At 39.8% G+C, this 24,092-nt stretch overlaps 1 protein-coding gene across 2 annotated transcripts in view; it reads right to left on the reverse strand.

The window, feature by feature from the left end:
* Positions 1-24,092, reverse strand: part of DPP6 (dipeptidyl peptidase like 6) — a 447,472-nt gene that overhangs the window by 334,212 nt on the left and 89,168 nt on the right. The gene's annotated exons all lie outside the window — the stretch shown is intronic.

The raw sequence follows: 24,092 nt of genomic DNA on the forward strand, positions 1-24,092 counted from the left end.
AACGCTCCCGCAGGAGAAAATAGGCATGGGCTCGGGTGGGCAGCTGGAGTGGGCTGGGGGTGTCCAGCCACTCATCTCGGGCCACACAGGGATACAGGGAGACCATCCTTGTTGCTCCAGCATTAGGCTCCGAGGTTTCCATAGCAACAGATGCTTAGGTTGAAAGGAAAGTGGGAAGTGGCAGAGTTGCTGTCCCCTCTTTTTCTCCCACAGCAAAACCCTCTTCTTTGACCTCCGGATTTGCCAGCAATATTCCCTTCCTCTTATGGGAAGCACATTTAGCATAAACCAGATCTTGACCATTCCCATCCATAGAGTTGACATGAACAGTTCACACACTTGATTATACCTCAGCAAGGAGACTTCATGGGCTAAGATGTTTCTTATACTATCCTTACTTAAAGTTTTAGTTGCTAAAAAAACATCACCTTTGAAATATTCAATCTCTTCCATCTTAAAATCAAACCACAACCAAGTAGATCATATGTACTATATTCTAAAGTGTAGCTACCCCCTCCCTCCCAATGATTTCAACAACCGTCTGATCAAAAATCTCCTTACATCCAAACGGTTTCATCTGCTGCTTTTTATTTGTATCTTCAAAGTCGGGGATGAAAAGTCTTAACATTTAGATGAAAAGGGAACCTTATCTCATAGGGAGAAAACACAAACAAATGCTCCGTCTCCTTTCCGATGGAACTTGAAAGGAGGAATCATTTTGATCTTCAGAACTGAGATCCTGACATTTAATTAAAAAAAGAAAGAGATGAACGCACAATGCTCTTCAGAGAAGTTCTAGCTTCTGTGTCACAGCAACATGCATCACAACAGAGGTAACTTTCCACTTGGCCCCCTCTTAAGTTTTGTTTCTGCCACGCACCGACTACACACTAACACAAATACAGACAGTAATTTCCACTAAATTTCATCCTGAGCTGCATTAACGGTGGCTTTGTGACTATATAAAATTGGTGGCAGCTAAACTGAGAAAGAAAAAATACCCCAAAACCACAAAGGAGAAAGAAAAACAAGTGAAAAGAAATAATGTATTTTTAACTTTAAGGAAAACTAGGACACAAAGGAATAACCAAAGAAAACCACAAAAAGGCACTTAAGCACCAGGCAGAAAAACACTGAAGATTAAATGTCTGAATTAAAAGGTCTCAAAGAAAGCACAGAAAGAAAGGAAAACATTCTGCTGGAACCACGAAGGATCAGTTTAGTTCCTAACGCACTCTGCTTGTGCTTTTAATTTGTAAGATTCGAGATTTCACATAATCAGATTTGTCTAGTCATGCACACACATATTGTGCACGTATGTGTATACACAGCTCATGGAAAAATGGTACTAAGGGAACATTGAACTGCGTTGTCAAATACTTCAAAAGCTCGGTGAAAAACAACCATCCAAATGGTCCTCATCCACCAAAAGTCCTGATCATGCAGCTTTGGGCTGTGATTCATTTGCCCTGAAATAAATAAATCACAGCTATTTAAAGGTCTTCCCGATTCCAGCTCTCTTCCCTATGACAGACTACGGACAGCAGAAGCAAAGTCGTGGCGTGGTAAGGTTCCCATTGGAAACTGCATCCTACATTTCTGTAGCCCTGCTACAGTGAGAGTGACCCCATGCAGAAGGGCTGAGCAGGCAGCGAGATACAGAAATATCTTGAATAACCAACCCCCTGCAACAGGATCCGCCAGAACCAGTCTGCCAGAGACATTACTGAAAGCAGGAGGATTACTCTGAGTCATAGGGGACCGGATGATTTCATTAGGGACTCTGGAACCTGCCTGTGCACAAGCCATCTCAGGATGTAGCTCATCCCCTATGAGCACATACTGTAGTATCTGTCCACCTCTTGGGGGAGGATGCAGCCCAGTGCTCCTGAGTCACAGCTCTGTGCTGGAAGCCCTCTGCTCTGCTTGCAATTCCATGGTTAATTTGCTGTTCACCTGTGCAAAACCTGGAGCCCAGAGTCCTCTACAATGCCATAGTTATGTGATCAGACATTGTCATACAGTGTGCGCACCGGCAAAGCATGGCAAACAGGATGATGCTAAAAAGAAAGCAAACAACAGAGAAGCATGGAGATAGAATGGTAAACGGCAATAAATTATCATTATATTAATATAACTGTGGCTTCCTTACAGCAAAAAGTGAGATTTGAGCACAAAGCAACTTGCCTAATGAGACATGTTTAAAGAGGCGAAGTAATTCAGAAATGCACATGTAAGATTCAGGTCTTTAAACAAGGATCTCAGATGTAAGAAAATCATTTCCCTAGCTCCTGCAAACAGATAGAAATCTGTTCCCAAGATAGAAATCAAGGCATTTCAAAACCAACAGTGTTCTCAAGTGCCTCATAGTTGTATATTTAATTCAGTATTCAGAGTTCTGCAAGGAGGTTTCATTCCTAACTAGTGACATTTCCATCAAAATAAAGTGTGTTAACTTAAGATATTTTCCTGGCAGTGGCAAAATAACTGTTTTACTGACATCTCTAAAGCACACAGATAAAAATGACACTTTGTTTTTCCACCTTGTATAAACAAAAAGCATCCCCACATTTCAGCAGAGTTATTGTAGGTCAAACCCAAACCCTTCTGCCTTTAAAACTAGACATAAAAGATTTCTTTTGGACAAGACATATCAGAACAGCACTGGCAAAGAAGCAATCCAGCCATACATCTCTTGGATATATATTTGTTAAATGTCTGTCAGGGAATTCAATGCTTGTGAGCACTTATTTCATGCTCCATTCTTCTGTTTTGACTAAATGATTTATGTTTGCTTAAACTCTGAACTTGTCTTTTAAATAACAGCAAATTTGCTGCACAAAGAACTAAGTGTATTTCTGGCTAATTTGGCAAGAGCAGCTGCTTAGCAGAAAATGATTAACAGAAATTAAATTTTCCAATAGTTTAAGTACAGTTTTTATTATAAAAATATGAGATTATCCTTTAATTAACTTTTAAAGGAATGTTAGAAGGGTTTGCTTATCTTTTCATATCTCTCCAGGAAGCTCCAAATCATTATCTGTTCTTAAAATGACCACAGTTATTAGTACAGTTAAATGGTATTTATTAACACAAGTTTAACATCCCTCTGACTTTTTTGTAATAGCAACTTTCAGGCACTACAGAAGCAACATTTTAACACCTATTACTATTGTTAACCAAGATAAACACTTCCAACTCCTGAATTTCTACTGGCCTCAGGTTTATGTCATCTATATATCTGCTCTCTGTTGTCATCTAAAACCCAACACAAACCAAACCAGAACAGAAAGTCTCTTTGCTGTGACAAAATACATCAATACAGCAGTCCCTGAAGATACACTTGATCGCTCATTTTGATCTAATATTCGTGCTGGGGGAAGCACATAATTTTGTCAAGATAAGTGACAGTAGGGCTGCTGGAGACTGAGGGGCATTATATACTGTGGAATTAGTATGCTGACTTGGTATGCTCAATTTCTTATATCATTATTTGTGCTAGTAGCATCTCAGAGTGAATTCTGCAGAGATGCAGCACTGGACAGCAAGTGAACCCAAGACATAAAAACGTGAAGTTTTCTGGCATCATGGAGATTATTCTAAAACTTAATCCTCCTTTCCTTACAATTATAAGGAAACATAACAAAATGACCTACAAAAGAAAAACACAACCAACAACAACAAAAAAAACACCCAACACCTAAACAAACATGCAAGCCAGTTTGCCAGAGTAGAAAAAGCTAAGTGCTGGAAAAGCTGGTTTTTTGGACATTTTGAGAACAATTCAATGAGCAGATGAAGGCTCTTTCTGGGACAAGAAAACATTGATACTCGAGCACTGGGAATAACAGGCAATATGGCTTAAAGGATTCAAGTTTTTGGGAAGAAAACAGAGTAGAGCTGGAAGAAAAGGCTGTTCAGGTGAAGAGGTGGATCCAGGGTGAGCAGCGAAGAAAGGAAAGTGAAAGTACCAAGAAAAGGCATGGACACAGCGACATACCGGGGGGCTGAGAGAGAAAGGAGAGGATGACCACTGGAGTCAAAGAATAAGAGAAGGAATGGACCACAGCTGGCAGAGATGCAAAGCACCAACATGTCTGGAAAGAAGAGATATGGGCTGCAGTGCTACAAGGTTAATTGGAGCCATACAACGAGAGGATTTTCAGAAGGATCAGCCTCTCCAGAGGATGGTTCCAGCACCTGGTGGATAAACGTTTGCTCTGTGGTCTTACTACAGGACTAGACTTCATTGAATTAAACCAAGAACACACAGTCAAATACCAGCAAGTTCTTCCCGGTGGTGTGAGTGCAACTGTTCCCAGAGGAAATGGGTGGAAGTCCTAATGCTGAGGACATTTTATAAATAGACTGTACAAGGCACTAGAAAATGTGCTGTAAGGAATTATCCTGCCAGTTGGCAAAAGGATAAACCATATGACTGAACAGGTCTCTCGCGTCCCTAGTTTTTATGATTTTGCAGGTTATGCAGGGGAGAGAAAAGGAAGAAAAAAAAAAAGATACAGAAGGGAGCGCTCAGCAACAACAGATAGTCTTGCTAGCAGCAGAGTTGCACAAGTAAAAGGTTCAGACGCACACGTTTGAACAGCTGTACAGTACGGTGAGGTCCTGGCCCATCACTAGACCTAATATTGCAACACACGTTAAGAGTAATTTGCACTGAAGATTCTCTTTCTTTCCTTAATTAAAATTCTGTCTGTTGAAGCTTTGCCTGAGAAAAATTAGGATGAGATCCCAATTCCATGTCTTCAAGACAAGCCAGGAAGTTAAGCACTAAAGTTAGAGATAAATACGTTTTTCTTTGGGTGCCAAGTGCTGTTGGCAATCAGGCAAGACTTAGCTAATGTTCCTGAACTGGTCACCATACACATTCTTCTCTGCTTTGCAACATGCAAGTATTTGATGTTTGAATCAGATATGCCATGACAACTACCAGCTTGCTTGATTAATACTGTCTCTCAAAGAGGCTATCAGTAAGAAAAGGGAATAAATTCAGTGTTAGAAAGGCAAAGAAGGCTGTTGAAAGCCTATCAAAATAGCAACCATTTTGCACAAGTATCCCCCGGCACTTCAGTCAGCTACTTCATATGGACTCTATCTTGAGGCAAGAGATAATCCTCAGCAATACATGTGAGGGAAATACACAAGGTTCCTGTTCCACCTTATGTTCATGAACTGCATCCTTAATTGCCCACGTTAAGAGGAGCTGACAACATTCCTCTCTAATTCAGCACTACAAAAAGGAGTTGCAGGCAGATACAGAATTTCTTTACCTTGGGGTATTCTGTGTTTTCACTTGAGCATTCCAAATTGTAGAGAAACAGAAGAGATTTAACCAGTCAGCATTTCAAATACATGCCAGTGACTTCTAAAGGAACAGACAAAACAAAAAGGTTTCATTTAAGGACCTCTTCTTTATAATATAGAGATTTCCTTTAAGCAGAACCGTGACTCTTCGGACTAGCTGTCACTAAATTGACTGCTTTCTGCCTGGTTAGAAAAGAACAAAAACACAAAAGCCCCTGGGGATGTAATGACACAATTTTAGGTTTTAGACTCTCAGAGCTAAAGGAAAGAACCCAGAGAGAATCATGAATACACAGAGAAGCAAGCATATGGAGAGAGACAGACACCTCAGAAAGGCTAGCTACCATTAGGGTAACAAAATACTCCCCCAACCCCATGTTTTCATCCTGGCCTATCAAGCATAAAATTTCTTCCTCTAGTTTGACACAAGTTCAGAGGTTGAGATCTTCTCCACTTACAGCATCGTACAAACTAAGGAGCACGGAAAACCCCATTCTGTGAGCACGTTGGTTGTCTCTAGGAATAAATTCTGGAGACTGCACACCTTGAAATCTTTAGTTAAATTTAGTCCAGTTCTTATCTCCCTTCAGAACTGCAGATGGGGAAATGCCTGTCTTCCCAAGGCAGTTTTCAATGTGCAGAACTGCCACCATAGGCACTTCAGGATGCATTCGGACTGAACAGGAAAGCATCTAATGAGACCGAGTCATCTGAAGCTAAGTGGTCAGTAAGCAGGGACTTTATGGAATGCACTTTTGGATTTGCTGTTTAACGCCTCTCAAAATCACCTTAAAAGTAAATAATCCCTTTTCAGATTTCACTCTAATTTGCATTGGTAGATGTTTGTGAAACTTCACTATTCGTCTGTGCTTTCCTGTCCATTTGTCTCCAAAAACTGATCAGGATAAAAACCTTACTAGTTCATTTATGTTTTTGTAATTGAAAATACTCCAGTCATCCAATTCATCTGTCTTAGTGAAGACACAAAGCCTAAAACAACTGAGGCTCTCTTAAAGGTTTAGTAATTCTTTAAGTCAACTGCCATTAGGTAACAGCAAATATACAGGATTACCAATGGCTGTCCAAACACTGTATTCAGTTTTCAAGACGTGGAAGGCTCAATGACCAGAGTGGAATGCTAACAGGACATGAATAAAGTACATTCTTGCTGATTCAAGAGAGGTTTATGAGCACAGTTGTGTAGTACCAACAGACAAGATAGTACCCAAAGAGAGATTTTCATTATAGATACCTTTTGAGATGTAATTTAATTTAACTCCTTACCGCAGTCTTCCAAAGTATGTCAAACAGACACTGAGGTCAGCTTTGCAAAGGTATTTAGTAACAAGAGATACTGGAATACACTGGAATTACTGAAGTCATATAAACGATGGCATGATCAATACAAGACACTGTTTTGGACAATTCCAGTGGACATTCACATTCATCTTCATATATTTTCTGCATGTACCTAAATTTAGGGGCATTTCATTGTTAGTTGTTAGTAAAGCCAGCGTAGATCTTACTGGCTTGCTAAATAATGTTAAAAACAAGTAAACCCTTGAATCACGGCCTGCGTGTTTTAGTACTTCCTAATTTGGGCATGGATCAATACGTACATTTATTTGCTTGTGACAGGGAATCATAAAAGCATGCCAAGTGCACCAAATTAAAGCAGGTGTGAAAACTCACATCAGAGGCGTTCAGTAATTTCACTGCAATGACAAAAGCAATTCAGTGCTCCGCTAATCGAGAAAATACAGGCTGCTTCATAACGATCTGAGCATGACTGTAGCAAAGGCGATCCTGCAAAATTTTGACTGCAACTGATATTTTCAGAAGCCTGAAAGAAGTCTGATTTGCTTCTCCATTTGAATAAAAATCGAATGCTCTTCAAGTTATGCAAGAATACAGCAGCATTCAGAGCCTCTTGTTCCTTTCCACAAAGCAGACAAGCAGCAACGAGGCAGCTAAAAATGTCACATCAGAGCTCCATAAAACAACCTTTGTGCCCATCACGATTTCTGCAGCGATGACATCAACAAGCTTCAGAAACACAGACAGCACTGCATTTCATAAGTGCACCAGAACTGAAAGCAACTGTTGAACAACAACGACAAAACGATGAAGCTGCTGTGACTCAAGGCAGTAACAATTTCTGTTGGAAGTCCACTTGTTACGCCTACGGGAGCCCCATCAGCAACATGCAGACAGAAACAGCAGCATCATTCACTTGCAACTTAAGGTTCTTGATAATTATAGAACCATTAAGGTCGGATGAGTCCAACCATCATGAAATTGCTCCTCATCAGTGTGAATTCAATGACCTCAAATAAATAACCACACTAAACACTTCCTTCAATTTCATGAGACTGGGCAAAGTTTACCCATTTTCTGTGTGAACTGTTTATTCTAGCCATAATTCACCAACCTGAACATATCCTTGGTTATCTAGTAACTCAGTAAAACAGAATCCACTATTGATTCTGGCATAATAAACTCCTTGAAAATATCCTTTACTGAGAAAAGAGAGTTTCCATCCAAAGGAACAAATTCATACACTGGTATTGCTTGGTATTTTTGGAAGTGGGTGACGCCTTGAAACAATTAGTATGGCCTACTTGTGTCATCTGCTCACATACGAGTCCTCCAGAACAGAGCACAAGCAGCAGCACATGATGACAAAGGCAGACAACAACTTGTCAGAAGTGGAAACATTTGGTGAAAAACAGAGATGACGTATCCAGAAAGTGGGACAGAGACCCCAAAGAGGGACAAAACTGTTTGGGCTAGAATGTGCGCAACATCATATTGCACTTATGAAAATTTCAGTGAGCTGGGATTTTACTGTCAAAGGCATCTTCCTCACCTTGAAAAACTCGGTGCTTTCTTTGTACTAAAAATGAAAGAAAATATACACAAGGAGCTCTAATCTTTGCAATTTGCTGGTCTTTTATTCCCAAAATAGTGTTACTTTTAGAACGCTCATCAAGACCTATTTCTAAATAAACAACCAACCATTTCATCTTTGGCCTGCTTTTCCCAGGAAGCTGTAGAGAAGCAACGCTTTTTCTGTAATCCCTCTGTGCCTAAGGTTTACTGTCTGGCCAAGAATCATTCTTGTGGCTTACTCGACTGGGATTCTTGCTCCAATCTCCAACTCCCCTTAGAATCATAGAGACATTAAGGTTGGAAAGACCAATAAGATCATCTATCTAGTCAACCAACCGCTCCAGACCACATCCCTCAGTGTAACTATCCTTTTCTTGAACCCCTACAGGGACAGGCACCCCGCCACCCCCCTGGGCAGCCTGTTCCAAATGCATTACCACTCCTTCTGACAATAAACCTTTTGCAATATGCAACCATGCTGTCACAAGCACACTAAGACAGGCAAATCCCTAGCCAGGCCACCTAGTTTAACTGGCGTTAGAAGCCACATGTTCTTCTACCTCACAAGGCTCACATGTGCCCCCAAATGTTTTAAAGTAGGTTTGTGGGTCAGTTGCAATGCAGGCTGACAATACATCCCAGCTCAGAGCTGCAGCCACAGTGAGAGAGGTCTGATGGCATTTCACTTATTTTAGGAGCAGCCTAAGGCAAGTTTACAAAGCAATCTCTCACATGCTTTTTTACATTACTGGTAGTGCCTTTATATGTATTAACAAAACAGAAAAAAAGATATCTTTACAATGTGATATCTAAGCTGACAGTGGGCCTTTAAGATGAGAGCGCAACCATTATCTCAAATATGCTTCATCACACATTATTTGTGTCTATTATCTACCTTAGATTAGAAACAGACATCATTTCTTTATCATATCCCTTTGGAGATTCGCTGCTCTCAGACCCTGCCCTCTGCTGACTTGTTTCTCATGTGAACACAGCGCAGTCTGTTACATGCATGACAGCCTAGATGGTACACTTTAAACGAGGTAAGATTTCTATGGGAAGGAGAGGCCAAAAAGAAAAAGAATGAGGTGAGGAAAGAACAGAGCATCACATACTAGTGATTTCTATTTCCAACATCAAGCATCTCAGAGAGAGGGTAAAAAGAAATGACCGTTTTACTTAAAACTTAGATTAAATTTTTCTTCATAATAGGATGAGAATTCATTGGGATCAATGTAATTTTTAAAAGCCTGTTTCACTTTCTACTCCCTAAAAATAAAACTGTTTTGTTTACAGTGGTTATCAAGCCTGCTCTCTGAGTTGGATGCAGAAAACACACCAGTCCTGCAGGAAACTGCAGTGGTAAATAAGGAGCTGTGCCATCCTGCTAAGCCACAGAATTAGCAGAGACTGCACAAAGCAGCTCTGGGGCGGAGGGAGCACTCCCACTGCCACCTGTCTGTGCCCTCTGCCCTGCACACACCATTACAAGTGATATGAGAGCAAGCATCTTGATATCTGTTTTCACTTAAGGCCCTTAAAGTGGAGACAACATCCATTAGAACCCACAGTAAACTTCTGAAATAAAAATCTTTGTTGGTGTTTTACCTTTGAGGACCAGCAGAGCTAAGTGATTTGCTCATGCAAGTCCATACCAGGGGCACAAGAGTGCATAGGCTTCATGCTACGGCCGTTTATTGTAGGAGGTAATGGCTCTCTTTTCTATGAGCACGGAGCTCATAGAAAAAGCCGTAGTTACTGCAGGTATGGCGAGTGTTTTATGCTCTACACAAAATCATCTGACAATCCAAGGAAAACTTTCCTGAGCCTCCTACGCAGTTTCTAATGTTATTAATTGGATTCGGTAGAAGCTTTACCTGAAGAAGGAGTGCAGGCTCTGATAATATCAGACCAGGTCAGCCCAAAACATTAAAATGAATCATAACCCAGAAATAAAAGCAATAGGAAAAGAACTGTAAATAGAGATCAGCATCGCCACTTGAGGGTGCTGCAGTAGTTCTTAAATATTAACTCAAAGATGTGCTACCGGGCAGGTACTGCACGCTGAGCTACACAACAATCACTCACTTAATTACATCCATGCAGGCACTCAGAAAATGCGGAGCTAAATTCACATAATATGCAGGGGTGGAACAGAAGATCTCACTCCAAAATAAAAGTTTAAACCCTAAAACCTTCCTGGCTGAACTAAAGTGATAAAATAAAGGGATAAGATCTCCTCAAAAAGAGTTAAAGAGTTGGAAAAAAAACAAATTTAAGCAGAACAAAAGAACCTTCAGTGACTTTTCTAACTTCGAAAAATTCATTCCAAATAGAAATTCTCAGCTCTGTACACCCATTTTCCTTTAATGCAGCAGAAGAGAACGTTTTTCCAATGCATACCGATTGATTTTGCTATAAACTATTACAGGATTATAGGCTTTTTGAATAGTCTTCACTACAGGAAACATACAGAACTAGTCTCTGTGGGAAATATATTGAATAGTCAGTAAAACACAAAGCGATACCAAAATACAATAGATAATGACTCAAAAAAAAGCCACAGCAATCTAAATGGAGAGTCTGAGTCAAACACTACCGAGGAGTCTCCTATTTTTTATTACCGTCCTTTTACCATAATAGCCATTTGCTCATGAGGATTTACAAACATGGGGGGAAAAAAAGAAGAGATAATAATGAAGTTGAAAGAGACTTGTGAAATCCCTCTATTTGTGAAATATGTGAAAGCACAGAGTCTGCACATAAAACGTGCTCTGGTTTGGAAAGCACATGCCTTCATCTGAGTCTTATTAGACACCATAGAGAGCTGGTCAGGAAGTATTTGATGATACCCTTGGAAAATGCTGAACCATTGAAGTTAAAACTGCTGATGGAAAAAGGGCTGATTCAAAACAATATTCCCAGTTCAAAAACATTCACGGAGGGGGATTTATTACTTAGGGCTAGAAGACATAAATGCAGAATTTCAAAGGGAATATAACACTGAAATGATTCTGAAATGCCGATGAAGGATAGCAAAATAAAGAAGGTAAAATAAATAACAAAAAAACTGTTTCGCTTGTCACAAACTGATTTTATTCTATGACCTTCAGGCATTCCCAAGACTGATTACCTGTCCTAACTGAAGTATCAAAGTTCTTGAAGTCTTGAAACCTGAATCCCCATTCAGCTCTAATCTCTCTGTTGGGTACCAGCTAGAATGTGTTCGGATGAAAGGAAAATGATGATGGCTACCTGCATCTTGGTCTAGAAATCAAAGGGTTGCAATCAGCAAAAAGAGCAAGGATGACCTGATGTGGGAGTGAAGATAATCTATGAACAGAAGAGTACTAAGAATAGCAATACAGAATGAGAAGTACAGCCTCAGTCTTCTTCTATGTATTCTCCCTTGGGTTACTGTTCAACAAGGCAATACCCTCTGCCTCCTTGATCCAGAGCATGCATCTTCCAAGCCTGTACCCAAATAGATAAGGAACGGTCTTCAATTTAAAAGAGGATTGCTCTACCTTCAATGAGCATCTTTACCCATTGCATCCACAGTACCTCCTGCCTTGCATTCACAGCAAAGGAAAGCAAAGCAATAAAATGCAAGAGAATGCATCATGACCTTAGTCTGCTAATGCACTGGCGTCATTTGGCCCCTGTATCGTAGCAGTCAGCATTAGGAAAATAAAAAGTGGAAAAAAAATTAGGGAGAGAGAGAGAGATTGAGAGAAATATACTGCAGAATCTTTACAGGGACAGCAGCAAACCATAAACCTATGTAGCAAAACATCCTTTTACTAGGACATCTAAAATTAGAGCTAATATGTCAATATTCCTCTTTTTTATTGTGTTAGAAATAGGCAGACAGTCTTGACTTTATATGTGTTTTTTTTCTGTATAGCCTATTCATTCCTACCATGCATTGTTCAACTAGTTATTTTTAAGTTTCTGTTACTTTGCAGACTGTGTCCTGATTATTCCTCTGAGAAGGGTAACCTTTTAAATATCTCTATGAATGCCTTTACCCATAATTAACATCAGCACAAGACTTATGCACTTGCCTATAACAAGGTCATAGAAGTCAGATAAACTTCTCTAGTAAGTAAATACACACACACACACATCCTTTTTTTCTCATTTTTTTTCCCCTCCAAGTTAGAGAACTGCTGTGAGGACTTTTGTAAAGGTAAAAATAGCAGAAGGTAGAATACCATCTTGGCCTCATTTAAAGCGAAAGTTGATCTCGCATTGGTTTATACAGAGCTCCAGCCTGGCCTACACACATAGGAAGAATCAGCAACGAGGTCGCAGGAAAGTGATTTGGCTGTCGGTTGTGCAGACAGGAACCCCTGATTACAGACTCTCATCTCCAAAATGAGTAAAATTATGCTGTCAGTCAAGTGACGTATTTTGGCTCCTATAAACTTAAATCTGACCAGGATGAAATTTTGGGCAAGCTGCTTTCATTCTGTTTAAGTTGCCCCAGGAACAAAATGCATGCATGTTAATTTCCACCTACCCCAGAGGGAGGATGTGAAGATTAATGGTAGGAAGGCACCCAGATGCCAAGGACAGACATTTGTCCCAGTTACGTCTACATGTGAAAAATGGTCAGTCTTTCGCATTGCAGAAGATGGTCCCAGTTACTTCAATACATACACTCAAGATAAAGAGTTGTGAAATCAAAGACCAGAACAGTTGAAACTATTAACAACTAACAAGTGACATAAACATATTTCAGTGGGAAAAGGTCAGCACTAGAAGTGTGAGAAATTCTTTTACATCAGAATAACTAATATCATTTTCTCATAAGTCACGCGTTTCCATAACTCTATTCTTTCTTTCAGTCATCTTATTTAGCAAGGATTTATGTCTTGTTGGAAATAGCACTACAGAAAAGGCATATTTATTATGTCTGCCATTGCGGGATCTTTTCTATTAGATAAGTGTTAGAAGCACTTAATTTTTTCCAATAAATAATCTTATTATTTATTGCACACTCAAATCTTATATTTCATTCAGTTCCATTATACTGTAACTTGCTGGATAACGTTTCTAGTTTTCCTTCTGTAAATAACTGGTAGCAGAGCAGATGCCTGGAAGCACTCATGACAAATAATAAATGCCTGTCACGTATTAAACCACTGTGTTTTTCTATGTACAAATTCAAACCTTCGCGCTGAAATATTCCATTCCAAAGAGAACACAATTGCTTTGTGATGGTATACATAGGAGAGACTGACAGCTGTGTAAACTCTGAACTATGGCCTCCTGCAAAACACCCAAAACACCCCAAACTTCTCCACAGAAGGACAGCAGAGCATTTTCTCCATGGATCTACCACACTTTTTTTCTGCACAGCTCGTATAACAAGGGGACAACAAAGTGATCGTGTTATTTCTGCTCCATATTCTCCCACCGTGGCTCCACAAGAAGAGCAGGAATACAGCTCCTGTTGAGCTAATTAGCAGATGCAATTAGTAAGAGATTGTTAATGTTTCACCAAAACAGAAATAGGAAAAGATAAATAATTCCTCCCTTAAGATCTAAACCAGAAGAATAATTAACAGCTGGAGGGGAGGGGAAGCAAGAAGCTAGAACTGCAGCAAGCTACCCAGTCTTCTGTAAGAAAACCTGTGTTTAAACACAATGCTCTTTACTCAAGCATGTGTCCTACATCGGCAAAGTCCTTCACTGCTCAATACTTCTCTGTTTCTAGGTTTACTGGAGAGTTGAGAAAGCATGGAATGATTTGCATCCATTTCTTAAAATCACCCTACCAAATAAGTTGAGATGCTTTGTGCCTTTGCTCATTGCTGCAGACAAGTTGTGCAAGAAAGGGTAATTTATAAAGACCAGAATAGAAACAGTGCATGTTCTGTGACTATTTATTTATTTAGATTTAAAATGATTAACAAATTTGCCTCTCTGTGGCTCTCAGTGCCCTAACATCATTAAACACTCAATACAATTTTGACAGCTTTCAAGTAATCAGTTTCACAGAAACCCAGTCAGCCAGCCACTTGCTTCAGTGCAGGAGGAAGGAAAACTTAAATCAGGTTCTTTAAGCATGGGCTTTTTCAGATCTGTGATTAGGAAGACGTTGTAGACTCTTGGAGAAGAGTCTGCCAATTGACTTTGCTTTTAATTGGCAGACAGATCAGGTTTTATGCTTATCTCAGCTCAATGTTTCAAGCATGACCCTTGCACTGAACCAGCTCCAGGCACATAAATCGTAACTGGCATCCTCTGTAACACCCAATGAAGCTCCTGGGCTGGCCATGCCAAGCAAAATGGTTCCCTCAGAAAGAAAATCTCTGCATCTCCATAGCTGGCCTGGGTGAGGGTGACAAATACCTGCCCACACATGTCCAGGTATTGACAAGACAAGTGAAACATCAACACTGTGCAAAAAGGATTAGATATAACTGCTCCCTTCCAAAACACAGGTAACACCTCTGTTAGCTCATCTGTCTGCTTCCTCACTGGCATGGCTGGAATTTAAGCACAGACAGGATACAAGGTTTCTGAACTCCTGTCTGTGACGGTCTAAAGCTGGAATTCAGGCTTGATCCAAAATTCACTAATAACAAAGGCAATCCTTGAGCAGTTCTAAAAGATATTACGAATCAAGGTGGTGAAAAAAGGTCATTCTTGCAAAACTGGAAAATTCATCCCAGGTAGATACTGGCTACAGGAGTGGAACATTTATGAGACATTATGTTCATTTCTGCAGTTATTTACACCAGAAACGCGATTTCTGAAATATATTTGTACAGAAAGAACAAGCACACCATGCTGCTTAAATGAGTGGTTGCTTGATATTTCAGTAAGCTTTCCTATTTAGACAACAGAACAGTATTTCACGTTCCTGATGCACTCCGAATTTTACCCATTTCACACTTGCTTGTACATGTCTGTCATGACTGGACCAAGTGGGTATAACAGATATTTCAAAGCTCCACCAGTCATTTCATTAGTGTACCACAGTGCAGTAAAATATATGGCATATTACAGCTATAAAATACACTTTAATCTTTCAGAAACCTGCTTCTTGTTGATGACCTATAGAAGAGAGGCTCAGAATACTATTTCATTGCTCAGCTTCCCCGCCCAACTTTATATATGCAAGCTGAGAAATGAGGCTGAATGAACTGACCATCTGCAGTAGGCAAATTTCTTCCACCTATTTGAAGAGCAAATATGCATATAAAAAGCAATTGCTTATAATACATGTCAAAAGGGCAGAAGGATCCTCAAGTCTGGTGGCCTTCTCATACATCAATGAATTAAATATGATCAGTGCCACAAACTTGTATTAAGGAGCACTGTTCTTTGCCAGCTGGAATTGCACTGCTTTCCTTTTAGCAAAGCAATGCAGAAAACCGATGTGTTAATAGGGTTGCATGGAAGCAACTTTTGATAGCGTTCACTTCACTCATTCCTTAATGCAAACTTCCTCCCTATTTCTTACCATCTCAAATTAGAGTAGCAACTTTTTCCTTCTTGGATTAGCACAATGACTTAATGTAGCCATTTCACATCCACTGTTGCCATGATTAATTGAAATAGATTTGTCCCCTCTGTTTAATGTTAAGCATCAGAGGTCAGAATGTATTAGGTTAAGCTTCAGACAATCCTACTGGCATTGACAGGATCATGCATGGTACAAACATAGCTTCACTTACAATTCTGTTTCCTGAAGAACGGTTTTCTATAGAGACATGCCTAATGACAAGATTCTCCAGCTTCTAATAGCCTATCAATTCCAACTGAAGCTTGTCTTGCAGATGAGACAACTCATAATTCCTTCTGTAGAAGGTCTTTAGTACTTGATATGACAAAAAAACATTATACTGCAGTCTTCCTTCAGGGAGCTATGAACTGCATTTTCAGTAAACAGATACCTATAAAATTGTTGCAGTATAAACTTCGACCTTCAGATGGCTTTGGAGGAAGTCAGTTGGTTTTGAAATTATTAGAATAGAGGAAATAAATTGTACATGTCTGTTTTCTTTGGAAACAGGAAGAAAAAGTAAGGGAAGAGAAAGCACAGTTGAGGTCTTCACCAAGTGGAAGTAAGCAAGCTTAAAACTTGTGAGCTCTGAAGGCTCCCTCTGGAAGAGTATCCTTCTCTCCACTGCCTATAGCAAGCCCAGATTCATCTCTAACCCACCAGAACAGAACATCTACAGTCAGGTGATCTAAATAATACTTGAGGTGGCAAATTCGAAAAGAAAAACTTTTGTGGCTCCCCTAAAACACTACTACATGATGCGAGTGATTTTGCATTGAAACGTGATCGCTAAGTTTTGATCGTCTCTGGATATGAGATGTTGTATGACCTGCCCTACAAGAGCTGCATGGTGAAGCTCACTCTGAAGGACTTCAGGGAAAGAACCAACTGGATCATTATGGTGAAGCATGGCTGACACAAGATTTCAAAGGTACAGACCTTTTGTGAGACTTTCTGACATAGATCTGACACATCTTCTTTGATATACCTGAAGATTAAGATGTGTTCCTGGGTACTGTTTCAGTACCAGCAAAGCAACTGCTGCTTACATCAATTCAACATGCACAAAGCAAACAGGATATTACACGTGGAAAAGCCCTTGATATTCCTGCACCTGTCACTACTGAAAGGCTGCCTGGTCCCATGTCTTCAATTTTATTTCTGGTAATGCTCCATCCCAAACTCAGCTGCAGCCAGTGGAGTTGTGCTAACATCAGCAGGATAACTGGTAAGCAAGGACTGGGTCTATTTCCTGAAATATCTCAACATCTTGTCAAAAACCTGAGCACAAGTAGGGAAATATCAACAGAGGTGGTGTCAGACGTATAAAAGAAAAATGAAGTTTATTATTTATTTCAGCGCCGTTGGAGTAGAAACCTCCAACAATAATCAGAGTCTCGGTGTGCAAGACAACACATAAATATGCAATGGAAGCCAATTTTGGCTCTGAAGAGCTTACAGTCTTCAGAAGGTAAGAAAAGAACTAACATGAATCCAGCAAAATCAGTCATAAAACTATGAGTAAAATTCCTTCCTGATACCACTATGCCCTCTGCCCAGTTGATCATATTACCTGCTAATCAAAGTAGTTTGACATTTTGGACACAATGTACTTTCCATAGGATCTCTGCACGCTAAGCTGTGAGAAGCCCCAAGCAGAAAGCAAGCAGAATCACATCTCCAGAAACCAAAGTGATCAGTTTATTCCGCTGTGACTCCATGAATCTATGGTAGGTTATTGCTCCTTAGTCCTTTACTTCTCTTTTACTGTCTTTCTGCCTTTCTTTTTTTTCCTAAGTAGGTCACCTCATCTCCTGAAGTATGAAGCTATAAGACTATGAAAACATAAAGGAGATTTATTTCCCTCTGTGTACGTGATCTTCTTCACTGAAAGAAGTATGTCAATGACTACAAGGCTCATCAGCGACTTCCAAGAACAGACAAATGCCTTTGTTATGTATCTGTGGCATATCTCAAACACAGGCAGGATGAAACCCACAACAGAGACAAAAGAACTCTTGCCATTAAGTTGTCCATTAAAACATCTAAACGCAATCAAAAAGTGATGAAAGCTAAGACTAATTTCACTTGAGAATTTTAATTCACTAGACTTAGCATAAGTTTATTAGTGTTTATTCTTTCTCCCTGTCTCAGATTTCTCCTTGCTCTTACATACACATTGATATTAAATGTACAGTTTACAAGCATCACAATAAGGAGCCCCTCTTTAACTTCTTAAAGGCTCTTAGTTACAACAGGTTTTCACATATGATGCCTAATTACATTATAAGAAGTTATTCCAGAGGAAAAAAGTTCCCAACAAGTGAAGATGACAGAAATTTGACCCCTGTGCATGCCTAAAATACAACCTTAGAAGCAAAAAATATGACTCTAAAAAAAAGTATTCTTGCTTCTCTTCTCATTTATATTATTATTGTTGTTATCTTATCTGCTTTTTTTCCTCTGTAGCAATTCCAGAGGTCTCAGTTTACACCACTACAAATGATGCCATTCAAAACATATGTTTATTCTTTGGAAATTTTTCCACATAATGCATGGCAAGATTGAAAAAAACAGAATAAAGCAGGGTTGGTTGCACTCAGATTGTCTGCACAGCATTTTAAGTACAGGAAAAGCTTATGGCTATTTTATCAAGAGATAGATGCTGATTCTATACAGCACACACACTCACATACGCAGATAAACATAGAGTGCTCAACAGTTACAACCTTCATTCACAAGTGGCCATTTAAATAAGTGTGCTGTAAAACCAGTGTTTCAATGCTATACAATATGCTTCTGACAACAGGCTATATGGACTACAAAATATAAATCTATATCCTTAAGGAATTAATCCTACAATTCCACACTCCTGATTTCTCTGAAAACAGTCTCTTCCTAGTAAGTAAGAAACAAAATGCTGTGAAACAGGAAGATGTCCTTCGAAAGTCAAAGAGGAAATAAAGACATTAAGAATCTGAAACTTTTAAGATGTTGCTAATTCCATTTTTCACTAACACTAGAAGTCTACTAACTGCCTTAACAAAAGGATCCAAACTTTTGACCCAACATCTCCCCCATATTGATACCAGAAATCCTTATTTGTGTTCAGCAGTTGCAACATGCGTTCCACCTACCCAGGAAAACTGCAAGCATGATCACTAAGGAAGAACACACTGAACAACTACTAAACTTTGATAAGACTTCATTTGACCTACAAGAGGAGTGAGCTTAAAAGTGCTCCATCCATTAGCATTGCAGGCCAAGGCCACTCAATAAAGGCTTTACGATGAAAGAATAACAACTGCAGCAGGCATAATTTTTAGTGTTCTTTTAGAGAATGACTAAATCAATACCAAGCACCAGCCTCAGAGTTTCCAGATAGCAACACGGTTAAGTCTTCCTTCTTCATATAACTTCACTAACAGCATGCAATAAAGCATTCAAGCAGGCACAGAGGTCCTGCATTTCAATGCAACACTGAAGATTTTCCACTTCCAAATCATCCTCTACTGTGCAAATAGGTTGGATAGGTTACTGTAAAGCATTCTACCGAAATATGGATTTCCTTCTGCACAATTCAACGTTTCTTTTGCCATATTTAGATGAATGCACAATTATAAAGCTCAGTACACCACAAGTGCCCACTTTCAACACAGATCTTCATTGATTTCTGCAGTGTCACACACACAAAAGTAATGACAGAAGGATCTCAAGCCAACAGTTTGGATTGATGTGGCCACAGATGGACAAGGCAGTGATGAGACAAAGTAGCTCTGAATAATCAGACATTTGGACACCTTAAGATAAATCAAGGGAGACTTATAGCTTTAAGAAACAACAGAAGAGACACCAGAGTGTTCAAATAAAGGGAATGCTTTGGGTCTCACCTAAACTGAATCTAATCAGAACACTGTCCAACACTGATTTAGCACAATTTCATATATGCCAGCATTAAAGAGAACACAGTATGGTTTCTTAACTGCGCGCATTAGCACTCCTGTAGTATGTATGAAAACACCACAAAGTCACCACAAACACACATGAATGTGAATAACTAATTCATCTGAAATGTCTGCAAATCCTCACGTTACACAGATGTCTGGTCTCAGTCCCATATCTGACTTGAGAGCACGAACACCTTTGATTTTCTCCCATTAACTCACTTCTGAAACTGCCAGGCACGGACCGACTGACCTGAGGGCTGTGAAAACTGCAAGGATCCTTACATAAAGTTGTAAGTATTCTTTAAGTGTGAAATCACTTGTCGGGGAATGCAAAAGGAAAGCAAACAGAGCCGGTCCCAGCCACAAAGTTGATGGAAAGGACAGGGTAAGACCACAGTTAGTGTTTTTTTCCCCACAGGAAGGGCACTGTTTTCTAGTTTAATCCTCTTTCAGTGTATTAAGCTAATATGAAGAAAGCAATGAAGAGTGTCTATATCCCAAAGCAGGTGCACACATAGACAAGCATCAAGGTAAACCACCCACTGGCAGGCCACTAAAAAAAATACTGTTTGACAACGTCTGCTACACTCAGAATCAAGCAAGTGGAGAAACCAAAATGAAATCTACAGTGACAGATAGATGCGGATACTTTCAGGTGTGGATGTGTCCCCACACATCACACCTTGATGAAAGAAGAGAGCTGTGAATCGAGGCTGCAGCTGAAGAACACACATCCTATGGGGTCACAGAGCACGAAGGAAATCATGCATACTTGAAAGGCAAGATGCACAGGCTGGGTTGGAGTGGAGCTGGGAGTGAGAGGAGGAAGGCAGATGTGTGATTTTATACTCGGTTTGTGAGATTTGTCAAAACACAAACCAATGCTCAGCCAGCTGGTTTGTATTTTTATTGCATTTCCTACGGGCAGAAAACAGTGTCTGCTCACAAACTTCATTCATATTCTCCCTGTGTAAATGTTGTTTTTCAGCACAGCTATGATGGGTTTAATTTCACCTTGATTTCTTTAGAGGGTAAAGCATTACTGAAAAACTAATAGAAAAAAATACATTTCTTCTGCTTTGCCTCCAGCCTGCAAATGACAGCAACATTCTCTCTGGTAATGCTGCAGTGATTTTTATCACTAGCACTTGTATCTCCGGGATATTAATACACATTTGGAAAATTCTATAGTATCCCCTTATTTATAAAATTTAACTGGCTGTAACTGCAAAGAGATGAATATTCCTCTATCAGGAGTTGAGCTCGTGTAGTTTACATAAATGGCCCTCTAAGACTCAGCTTGGAAAGTGATGCATGCATTGCAGACTGAAGAGATCTACGCTTGCTATGCAATCAGCATCTACTTCATTATGACAGAAGCACAGCTTTACTCCTGCATCCCAATGCAAAGTAAACAAACGTATGCATCATCTGCAACATCCTTCTCTCTGGATCATCACAGATCACAGTTGTGCCCCATTATTTACAATATACTTCCAGTAAGACTTTTTCTTGCTCTCTATAACTTCCTGAAGGGAGGCTGTAGTGAGCTGCGGGTCGGCCTCTTCTCTCGTGTCATTAGTGATAGGACCAGAGGGAATGGTTTCAAGCTACGGCAGGGGAGATTCAGGATGGACATTAGGAAGTATTACTTCTCAGAAAGGGTGGTCAGGCACTGGAATGGACTGCCCAGGGAGGTGGTGGAGTCACCGACCATGGGGGTGTTCAAGGAAAGACTGGATGTTGTGTTGACGGACCTGGTTTAGCTCTGGTCCTATTTACTCCTGTCCTCCAGCTTTCCTTTACGCCTATAAATTGTCCATTTCATGGAATTGGCATGAATGTACTTGTTTAAGACACTGCTTGTTTCCACAAGCACAGAAAGGCAGATGAGCACCCACAGAACCTCATAGCTGGGGCTAGATTGATCTGCAACTCAATCCCACAATTCTTATATACAGGTAATGTGAAAAACTCTTCAGCAAGCTGCTGAATGCAGGGGACTGTTTAAAGATAACAGAAGTGACTGAGTAGATTTATCTCGTAATAAAATGTTCACAGAATGAGACAATGTTCCTCAAAAGGTTGTATTTACCACTTAGTTGCTGTGATTGCATCCTCTGGTGAGTTGCACTAGTGAGTTCATAGACATAGCAGCAAAAGGTAACAAATATCAACACTCTGAGGATGTTTTTCATCCTCATTCCACCTCTACAGATAAAAACCTTAATGATGTTCAATACTCTGGCAGATGGGATGAGATCTGATGAAATGCTCACTGCAGTATTATCCTACCAAATATTATAACAAATTACATTCTACTAAGATTAAATACAATGATAAAATACAAGACATCTCCAGCTCCATCATCAGCACCCAAGCGGGCACTTCTGTCGCACAAACTTCCTTTTTGCAGACGTAGAAGTTTTCCACCTTCTGGACATTAAATTAGGATGCTGAATATCTGACCAGAAAAATCATGAATGAAAACTGGCATCTGTACATCTCAGAGTACTCCCTCCTGAAGAAGCCAAAACAAGGGCAAACCTATTCAATATCATGACTACCAAAGACAGCATTGCTGAGAATATCTCTCCTTGAGCACCTCCCAGGGTAAAATAGTCCTGGTATCCAAGAAGTTATCTCTGAACACATTTGTAAGTTATTTTCCTCATTTGTGCTTTAAGGACTGAACTCAAAAAGAGTGAAGATACTAAATCAAACGCAATCTAACTTAGGCCCATGCAAAGAGACTGTTTAACCATGAAAGATTACCAGTACTGGCAAAACATGGAGAACATCTAACTGTGTCATCATTAATTATTCTTTGGGGAGTTGCTGAACTCTTCCATGAAATAGAGGAAACCCACATCCTCCCTGTCAACACGAATACATTTAGTAGAAGAGTTTTTCAGGTGGAAAGAAGTTTTGGTAGTTTCATTCCTTTCACTGTAAAGGAGCTCTACATGCCAAACTACACTTCTAATGCCCTACTAATAAATTAGTCATCATTGAGACATGTATATTAAAGAAATAGACCAACCAACAAATAAGAAACTCTGATTTCCACAGTTGATATGAGTGAAAGACCCTAGAATCCTGCAGAAGAATAAAAAAGAAGGTGCCTGGGACAGAAGTAAGGCCATAAAACCTAGCAGCTGGAAACCAATCTCAGCTCCAGAGCTGGGGCTGACTGAGGATGCCATAGACATGGATCATCAATCAAGATATACGCTGCAAAGGAAATGCTCATCCTCTCCTCCCTATGAAAGAATTCCTGCTGTTCCTCACCTCCAGCACTGCTGATGAAAGGCCATTTCAAGAGAACTGTTCCCCTGATTGTGCAGACTGTCAACAACCGAGAAGATATCTAATCAGCAAGACACAAGAGAAATCTCAAGGATCATCCTGCCTCAAATTTATAGCAATTCTCCAGGTCAGGTGTCAAATCCTCTGGCAATTATCAGAATAAATTGGTTTGTTAATCACTTTGGAGGAACAAGTACTTAATTAATGGGGAGGTGTTGTGCACGCATGACTAAAGATATTCACATAATCACGTAGCTAAAATGACCTGGTTTTGAATGACAGATCCTACACAAAACAGCCTGCAGCAAGAGAATGCTGTTGACACATGGCCATCAGGTAAATCTGTTTAAGTATGCAAGAACTATATGTTGCCTTAAGCAGCATAAGTGGATCTGTGTGTACAGCTAAACCACAGCTTTGAAATAATTTCAAAGTAATAGCTGTTCAGAAAAGAATGTCTAAAAAAAAAGTGATGAGACAGTTTTGGTGGCATCAGTCAGAAATTCATACCCCTTATAGTGCATAAAGAAACTGGGAAAAACTGCAGAATTGGAATTTGGAGAGAGAAACTATGGGTATATCAACCAATTAACTAAAACTGCCCGCTGGTCAGGCACGAGGACTAGATTTCTCCTTAAAATCACTCTACCATTTGCTTTAGGTAGGTCCAACATTTAGTCACATTACTTAAATTGTGTCCTGAACACCGGGCTCAGGCTACGCTCAAGTCTTTCCAAGCAGCAGACCTGAAGCGTGTCCCTATTTTAGAGCAGAGCATCATGATACTGCTCTCAAATAGCGCAGAAGCTCTGCTTGCTTCCCTATAGACTCATGCTATAAGGCAGCTCTGATTAGATTATCATAATTATCAATTTTAGGCCACGAAGTCTATGATGATTTCCATAGTCTGAAATAGCACATTATCAGAAATAATTTTGTAAACTCATGTTGACATTGCAGAAACTCGGATTACTGTTCGATCAATACTTTTGAGCATTAAAATAATTCCTAGGAGTCCTTGTGTTTATCTACTGCATCAGTCACACACTGTAGTATTTGCAAACTCAGAGAAACCATCAAGTCTATTTGATCAGTCA

This window comes from Excalfactoria chinensis, chromosome 2, assembly GCF_039878825.1.
Source record: "Excalfactoria chinensis isolate bCotChi1 chromosome 2, bCotChi1.hap2, whole genome shotgun sequence".
Classification (NCBI taxonomy): domain Eukaryota; kingdom Metazoa; phylum Chordata; class Aves; order Galliformes; family Phasianidae; genus Excalfactoria; species Excalfactoria chinensis.